We start from the raw sequence: 10,202 nt of genomic DNA on the forward strand, positions 1-10,202 counted from the left end.
ATGTTAATGAGCAACATATAAAACAGTAAAACTCATGGTTATGCCAACTGTACTCATGAGGAACAACACCAACGGAAGATGTGGTTGAAGTTCGATCTAGATTGTTTAACAAATTAATTATTTGGAACAAGTTTTGTTCATATTTAATCTTCATGTTTAAGCCAAGAAAGTATAGAGAAAATCTCTGGTGTAAAATTTTGTATATTCCCCTTTTCCATCAAAGATAACTCATTATCAATAATTTAGTTTTTTTTTTGTGTGCCATAATTCAAAACACATGTGTACATGTGCGAAAATATTAAGAATGGCCAGCCATGGTGCCATGAGAAAATACTAGCTGAGTGATCAAAGACTTACCGAGGTTATTAGAAAGTAATAGAACTTGCAGTTTAGGGTGTAATATTTTTATTTTATTTTTTGATTTCGTAGAAATGTTTTGAGACGGAAGTTTCAAGTCAAAACCAAAGATATATTTCCAAAAGATATTAAAAAAAACGGTGTAAATCGGTATCCAAGGTATGTCCAACATAGTGTTGCTGTAATAATTAAACAACATTTTGATTATGTAGCTCTCTTTTGCACAATAGGAAACTTTTTTTTTTTTGTATTTGACTGGTTTAGTTGTCTATCTCGGTATATTAAATCATAATAATAACTGTTTTTGACTGATTTAGTTGCGAGCAACAAGCTGCGTCGCAAGCCCTTTCTGATCGCTTAAATCATAATTTTCTTACATAGCAAGCAAGAGAGAAACAAGCTGCACCGCAAGCCCTTTTTGAATTGCAAAATCTATTATATCCTTTTAAAAACAAACTCTCTCAATCCGGAAGTCAGGCTGAATTGATCTTTTGTCAAATTGTGTACAATCCGGTAAAGTGTTGTCTTTGAAGCTCCCTTGCCACCACATGTAGACAATGGTATTCAACTTCATTTCACGGTGTAATTGGTATAGGAAGATATGATTGAAATGGTCCTTCTCATTTAACTTTATTTTTTCTTGACTATTTTTCTTTTGTCTTTGCTACTTGGATGTTGTCATTGGGTTTTCCTTAGTAATATCCGTGCTCCTCTTCTCTGTTCAACGTTTTGGCATGAAAAAAGTTGGAATCACATTTGCTCCAATCATCTTTCTATGGTTTACCTTTATTGGTACCCTAACTTATGGTTCACATCGTAGGTGAAAGGCATTTGGGTTTAGATATGTAAGGAAGAAACTACTGCTACTAGATGGACTTGGTTAGTTGCTACATCTTGGTTTCTTGCATTGAAAGATTTATCATGTTAGATATGTTAATTATAATCCAGTTCAATCTAGGAAAACTAATACTATTCCAGATTTATTTGTGCTCGGGTAGCATCAACTGTGGAAAACGTAAATAGTCATGCTTTTTTACGTGGTAGTTGTGCTTTTTTTTGGTGACCAACCGTATATATTTAATGACCTGTTTAGCATTTTTTTTCTATTTCTTATTTGGATGTTAGTTTTCTTTGGGTTATTTCTTTGAATTTGTAGATTCGCAATAAGATAAAAACTTGGATAACGTCTAAAGGATTTCAATGAAAAATTCACCTTGCACACTACTAGGTCTCTGGCATTGTATTCCTTGCTCTCTACTAGGTTTCTGGCATTGTATTTCCACCATGTAAGTCTTTTCAAGAATATTGATTATTATTGGTATTGCAATTCATTTCAGAACATTGTTGTGCACCAAATTATTGATTTGAGGTTTGATAAGGACATAAATGAATGTATCTTAGCAAATTTTAAATTGTGTAGAGTTTGAAATATCGTGAACAAATAAACCGGTTTTTGGATTTACTTATTTGTCATCATTTTACAATTTGTTCATATTTCCCGAGTATACGTAAGCACAATTTAGGAATTATTATTTGTTTTATACTCTTCATAATTTTGAATGGAAAAATGTTTTCATGTCCGGTACCCCTACCAACTTCCCTATGATAGCTTCATGTCATTCATTTCTAGATATATTGCTTAGCTTCAAAATCGTCTTTTGACGTCATAAGCCTGTATGTATTCTTAGTTGTGTGTTATTTACTACATGAACATGGTCAGTATTATATTGTATTTCATTTCAGTCTTCAATTTTGTATTTTTTGGTGGAATGAATAACAATGGAGATCATGGAATTAGTACTGGAAAATCACATGATTTTTTCGTTTTAGTGCAGGAATTAAAGGAGCTTCAGGATGCACATGCAATAGGTGTAGTAGAGTTGAAATTATGGATAACAAAAGGTTGAATGATTTTTGGAATCAACGGCTAGGAAACTCCAAGGTGTTCGTGAACATTGTATATTATGCCGGGAAGAGGTATCAAGTTGGAAAGTTGTTTCATTCTTCGAGATGTAGTTAGGAGAATTAATAGAAGTTAAAGGAGGGACAATATAGACTGGATACATAAAATATAAATACTGAGAAGGCTAAGTATCAAACAAGGTCATCCAGGTCTATTCAAATTGAAGAGGTTAAGATTACCTGTTGAGGGAATTTGCTTTGACCATGCTCTGAGAAATTTATCATTTCTACCAGTCCTTACCTGCCTATGTCGGAGTTCCATCAAATATAATATCCAGTTTAGGACTTCAAACTTCATGAAGAAAGTAAAGAGAGAAAGCTCAAGTAATGCATTCACTTCCTAAATTTTTTGATAATATAACCTACATCGTAAATTATGATAAAATCTTCTATTTTTTCAAGTGTTTGCCAATCTGCGTTAATTATATAGTATCTCACTTTGATTCTCAATTAAATGTCAAGGTCGTAAATGTCACCATTTTTGCTATGGAAAACTTTGAATTTCACTAGATTCATTCACAAAACAAGTACTTTTTATGAAATACAATTATACCCTTATGCAAATGTATGATATCTACTTTTAAGTGGAAAAGAAGAGTCTAATTATTGAGATGATTCGTGGAAATTACTATAAAGCTCATACTGGGATATTTTGACATGTTCATAGGCATATATAGTCAGAGAAAGTTGATTTTGTCTCTTCAGTCATGTCTAACCTTTTCTCTAAAATATTTATCATGTTTTATGGGGTTTATCTAGTGGGTAGAATCTAGGTGGATATAGACTATCTATACATGTCACATTTGCATATGAAAAGGAGTCGGTGGAAATTTGATCACCTATCTTAAGCTGCCAAATTCTTTTAGTGGCTGCAACTAGCATACTGTCCTGAACTCCAAAGGACCCAGTAATATCCTCTTTATGTTTAAGACGACGAGGTTCAGAGGTTATCAACAAGATGGACTCTCTGTAACCAATATAAAATTTGAAGTTAGTATCTCCCATGGAATCGATAAGAGAAAAGGGGTGATAAATAAGCTATGGTTGTCATATTAAGTAGCAGAGTCCTATGATGTTATCATTTTAAGTTTATTTTTATTTTATTACATTACATTGGAAAATTTACATGCATGTTTTTTTTTCTTCTGAAAACTGTAGGAAAGAAAACATTTATTTTTAAATGGATTTATATAAGGATCGTTTCTTGATCTTCGACGTTTTAAATAGTAACTGGTGAGGTTGATTATGACTATTATCCCATAAAATATAACTGCTGCGCATTGACATAATGAAGTTTTCAATTGAAATCTATTCCAGTGCGGGTGCCTATATATATGAGGGCCAATTCCCATCACCCTCGATGCGTAACACGAGTTACATCAAGTGATTTGAAATTTGGGTGTTGTTTACAAAAGGCGAGTCATGGTACAATCAATGTTCAGTCATATTAAATGCACTAATATATACCATAATGGTAGATGTAAAGGTGACCATAATTTTTATGATAAACACAATTTTCGGGGGAAAAAACTGGATGCGACTCTAAAAAATATATTTTTTTTGGAAAGCCGGATAGACTGTGTAGAAGAAATATTAATTGCAGTTTGGAAATCAACTGTCTTTAGATTCATACTTGAAGAAAGCATATATCTTAAAAAAATGGATAAATACAACTCCTTACAGAGAACAACTCCGGATACCTACTACGAACGACCTGGTAAAAAAAAAGTATGACACAATAGAAAACGATGATTACATGTCAAGGTTGATCGAACTATATTAACATGACGATGATATAGACGATATTATGGAGATGAAGAAGGCAATGAAGCGTTTTCTTCATGCCACCATTGGTCGAGATAAATGAAGAAGGCAATGAAGTGTTTACTTATTGACAGAGATTAGAGATAGCATGAGTATTTATTTTTAGACACACCGCTTTTGTAACATATTATTATTTTCCGACTGTATATTATTTAATTTTTTAAAAGGTGGCAATTTTAAACTAAATGGATGTGAATCTTATAATTAACATTCCTATCATTGTGTTCTTTCTTGGGGACCATCGTCCATCTTGGATAATACCTATTAAGTTGTATTATGGAACTACGCTTAAGTAGTATTTCAAACACCACCAACAAGCATGTAATACTGACAAGGTGCTACCCAAAACTGGACTAAACAAAGTATTGTTACATTGATCGACTTCTAAATCTCGACATTAATAAAGCTATCTATGCAGTAACGCTGCATGTACACTTCTAGCATTTCATGTTTCTTTTTATTTTGTTTTGAAAATTGCATTACACGAATTTGCATGTGATATATATTCTCCATAACTTTTACATATACAATCGTTGAATAGGATAATTTGTTAATAAAAAAAAAGTTGGACAAAAAAAACGTGTAATTATGTTAAGTTGCTAATACTCATAGACATAGAGAATTTAACTATTTTAAATCCTAAATTTATGGAATCAACTTCTTTTTAATTATTTTAATACTTGCCTATAAAATTAATACATGACTTTAGAATTATAATACCAAATTTAAATCATCAAATCTTTGGATATCTAAAATGTATCAGATTTCCCTATCCCTTTAAAAGACCAAACCAATCAAAGATTGTTCAAAAATGTATTAACGTATTTAACCACGAGCGGCGGGACGAAGCCCCGTCACACTAAATTAGTTGATCCCATAGGTCTAGGTGCGTAGCACGGGTTATATACTAGTAAATTTAAATTAAATTTAACTAAATTGCCAATTTTAAAGTACTTTTTTGTTATTTTAACAAAATTATGATGTTCATCGCGGAGCGATTTACCGACGTTCAGCTTGTGTACCAATTCAAATTACAAATAGCTCATTTGCTAGTGAATGATCAATTGTTACATGATGAAATCTATTTATAAACACATTGTCACCGCTAGCTAATTGTTAATATCACAACATAACATAAAATTTAGATAATTAATAGGGGGAAAGCCACTTCTACTAGAGGGAAAGCTGATTTTTTTCAAACTTATTAGACTTTGGGTGGATCTAAAATTAAGCTTCCTCATCAATAATTTTTCTTAGATTTTGATTCCATGTGTAATCCTTTACCCAAACTATGGAAACCGTGAAACCCTAACAACATCGAGTATGTTCAAAGTGTTCAGAGATTACTATCTTAATCCTAAAGATATTGAAGTGAACGGAGGAAAAAGATCGTCGTTATACTATATCTCCAGCAACAAAAGACGATCAACAATTTAAGGGTGACCATTGATCAGTTAGTTCAATTCTCTTTTCCTTTATAATGGCGTCGTTAACTTCTAGTTTAATTTTTTGTTTACATATACAACTTGCATTTTTATATTACATGATGTTATCTCTCGATGATGAACGCAAGGTTCGTGAGTCAGTTTGTGATAGGTGAGTGAAATTAAACATGTAATGACAGACACAGGAAGTGTTGTCGGGGTTTCCCTATGCAGGAAGAAAATTACAGCTTATGAAGCAATAAAAAATTAGGCCAATTCCATATTGTTCATGTTTTAATCACAAATGATTTAAGAATTTTCAATGGTTACACTTTGGGTTAGGTTTAGTAACATTGTATATCATCTTCATCTTATAAATTATAATTTGAGTTCATTGATCATCTTCTCAAAGTTTTTACAGAGAAACAAAGAGAGAAAAGATAAAAACTAAAACCTAAAATTCAAATTAAAGTTAATCAGACTAAACTCTGATAACATCTATTTAAAGACTACACATGTGTGTAGAGCACACTTCAAATTTTCTTGAGCACCCTGAGCATATTACTTTGTACCACCACTATCTGTAGAAGTGTCATTGCAAGTGCAATCAACATTGGATTGCTCTGTTGATATACTAGCCATGCCATTACCCCCCTCAAGTGTAAGGTGGATGGAGAAGAAACCTTTAAATTGGAAGTTAAGAACTTAAATCTTGGGCCATAAAATCCTTTAGTAAAAATGTCAGTTGTTTGATCCACTTTAGCAACATAGTAGACCTGCAAAAGTTTAAGGTGGACGAGCTCTCTGACATAGTGAAAATCAACTCTGAGACTCTTCATTCTGATGTGCATAACAGGATTTGAAACTAGTGAAATGAAACTAACATTATCACAACCAAGTCTGGGTGATGAAGATAGAGTAAAATGAAGATCCTTGAGAAGTTGAAAAATCCAATAAGATTCTGCAGCTGCAATTTCTAAGGATTTGTATTCTGATTCAGTAGATGATCTGAAAACTGTAGCGTGTTTCTTAGCAGACCAGGAAATGGGATTAGAACCAAAATAAATGCAGAAACCACCAATGGATCTACTATCAGTAACAACACCTTCCCAATCAGCATCTGAGTAACCATGTAATGTCATTGGGCCCTTTATGAAATAAAGATCAGAATCAATTGTCCCCTTGAGATATCTCAGAATTCTATGAACTGCAGTGTAGTGATGAGTGGTGGGTTGAGACATAAATTGACAAACTTATTGAACTGCAAAAGAAATTTTCAGGCCTGCTCCAGGTTAAGTAATGCAATGCACCAACAATGGATCTGTAGGAAGAAGGATCTGGAAGCAAGTCACCCTCATATGTGAGTTGAGCATTAGCAACAGCTGGAGAAGAGCAAGGCTTGCAGCCCACCATGTTGGTCTTCTTGAGTAGGTCCACTATGTACTTGGACTGAGATAGAAAAATGCCAGCTGAACTTCTTGAAACCTCAAGACCGAGAAAATAGTGAAGTGCTCCAAGGTCTTTAACAGGAAAGTGAGTATTCAATTCAGAGATAAAGGCAGTGATGTAAGCTGAATCATTTCCAGTGACCAAAATATCATCAACATAAACTAGCACTATTGTGAGTCGTTTCCCCAGTTTTTGAAAAAATAGGGAAGTATCCGCTAAAGATGCCACAAAGCAAAGAGAGATAAGAACATTTGATAATTTACCATACCAGGCCCTTGAGCATGTGTTAAGCCATAGATGGATTTGTGCAACTTACAGACATAGTAAGGGTGTTGTTCATCTTGAAAACCTGGAGGCTGCTCCATATAGACAGGTTCTTCCAGATCTCCATGCAAAAAGGCATTGGAGATGTCAAGCTGAGAAATTGTCCAATTGTAGTTGACTGCAAGAGATAGTATGAGTATAATGGTTGTAGGCTTAGCTACAGGGCTGAAAGTTTCAGCAAAATCAATACCAAATTGTTGATGATATCCCTTTGCATCCAATCTGGTTTTATGTTTATCAATAGTGCCATCTTCTTTGTACTTAATTCTAAACACCCATTTGCACCCAACAATGTTTTGACCTGGAACTGGAGGAACTATGGTCCAAGTACTAGCATCCATAAGTGCTCCATGTTCATTTGAAAAAGAAACTCTCCATTGAGGAATCTTATTAGCTTGAGTAAAACAAGTTGGTACAGGCTGAGAAGCATCAGCAAGTAGAGCTGCAGGAAACTTGTGAGAAGTAGCCAATAAAGACTTAGGCTTAAAGATTCCATTTTTACTTCCGGTGATCATGATATGAGGATTAGGAAGTAAAGAAGGTGAAGAGGAAGCAGAGTCCTCAGGGAAGAAGGGTAGATCAGAACCAAAGTGTCTAGAATAAGGAGCAATATGAATAGATGCAAGTGGAGAAATAGAAGAGGCAGTGGATGAGGAAGTGGATGAAGAAGAACATGGAAAGAAAGTGGAATAAGGAAAAGAATGCTCATTAAACAAGACATGCCTAGAAATATGGATCTTACCTGTAGTGGGGTCTAAACATATATATCCCTTTTGATTGAGACTATAGCCTAGAAAAATGCAGTGTTTGCTTCTGGGTTGCAATTTAGTAGTAGTATATGGCTTAAGCCAGGGAAAACAAGAGCAACCAAACACTTTGAGAAAATCATAGTCAGGAGACCTGTGAAAAAGGACTTAAAAAGGGGATACAAATTGAAGTGATTTAACTGGGAGTCTATTAATAGAGTAGTTGGCAGTATGAAGTGCCTCAATCCAATACTTGACAGGGAGAGAGGATTGAATAAGCAGTATTCTAGTGACATTTAAAAGATGCTTATGTTTAGTCTCTGCCACACCATCCTGCTCAGGTGTGTGGGGACAAGTGAATTCATGAAAGATACCTTTAGCACTAAGAAAGGATTTAAAGAGAGAATGTAGAAATTCACCCCCACCATCTGTTTTAAGAAGTTTAATTTTTCAAGATAGAAGATTTTCTATATGTGTAACAAAGGTGATGAACAAGTTCTTAAAATCAGGTTTATTTGTCATAGTAAAAATCCAACAATATTTTGAGTAGTCATCAATTACATTAGCATAGTAATAACAACCACTAACTGAAGCAGTATGACAAGGACCCCAAAGATCAATATGTAGCAACTCAAGTGGTTGACTATCTTTGTGACAGGATAGTTGAAAGAGTAATTTTTGAATTCTACCTAGTTTGAAATCATTAAAAAAGACTGGTTTCTTAGCAACATTATGGATATTAGAAGACTTGCAAACATGTTGTACAGTCTGAAAAGAAGGATGTCCTAGACGTTTGTGAAGAATGTCACTTGTTGTTTGAATGGTAGTGAATGTTGTAGGAGAGGAGGCAGTGGAAGGATGATTGTTGGAGTTGGTGAAGTGTATTGGATATAAACCATTTTCATCAGGCCCTTGGAAAAGAATCCTCCCCGAAGTCAAGTCCTTCACTTAAAATCCTTGAGAATCAAAAGTTAAGGCACAATTATTGTCGGTAGTGAATTTGTGGACTGACAATAGGTTCTGAGATGAATTTGGGACTATAAGAATGTTATCTAGATAGAAAGCATGATCACCAATAGTTTTAATGGAATAGCCAGAAGATGTAATAGCCATACCTTGTTGTCACACGCCCATTTAATCGCCTAAAATTTTCATGGGACATGACCGACAATGATTGTGGTTCAGTGAATCAACTTCACCCAAAATCACTCATCCTTGCATACTTGCACTAAAGAATGCATCTTCCTTCACTCATAAGGAAATACACAACGGAAGTCTTTTCTTCTTTCTCTATACTCTTCATGCCCCCATAAGCATAAGAGGTTCTGCCATGCATCAAACCAATTGACAACTTCACAATATCAACAACATAATGAACACAAAGATATATTGCAACAAACCCATGTTATTGCACTAAAGGAAGATTATAAAACTCATCCAACTCGTGGACCAAAACAGGCCATTCACCCTCTTGGTGAATGCCTAAAACTCTCTCTACATTAGTGGTTTATCTCTCAATTGAAAACGCTAACATTATTGATTACTAAGCTATTTATACATGCTAGGATTAGGCCAAAACTATGTGCAACCTCTTATACCTGCATGGAACAACCATGTGTCCCAAAAGTGGTTTCCATAACCGCTAACTAACTGTCACATTTTATGTTTCCACGCCAACTAGTGTCGCACCTGTTCTTGGTGGTTATGAACCTTCCACATGGTTATAAACTCACTTTATAACCATCCTAATTCGTATCGCATTATTGGAATGCTTGTGAATCCCGTAACCAACTCATAACTGTCGCTTGGGCCGTATTGCACGCTTGTTATAACGTACCGGATTCCGTCCTGCGCCAATGTTCAACTCTCTTGGCCCTGCATGTTTATCATTCTAAACTCATGCACAGACATTCCTTAAACTTCAAACATCGAGGCCATATCCTTAAGATCACTCTAGTTACTCATGCGTCATATATACTTCACTTCGCCAATTAGCTTGACAACAGCAATGCAACTCTTGCATTACCAGCTTGTTTGCATTTTTCAAGATTTGGCCAGCCTTGAACTAATGCCATATACCAAATCTTGATTTATTCTTTACTCTTGCATCATCCTT

This window comes from Papaver somniferum, chromosome 4 (assembly GCF_003573695.1).
Source record: "Papaver somniferum cultivar HN1 chromosome 4, ASM357369v1, whole genome shotgun sequence".
In the NCBI taxonomy this organism is placed as follows: Eukaryota; Viridiplantae; Streptophyta; class Magnoliopsida; order Ranunculales; family Papaveraceae; genus Papaver; species Papaver somniferum.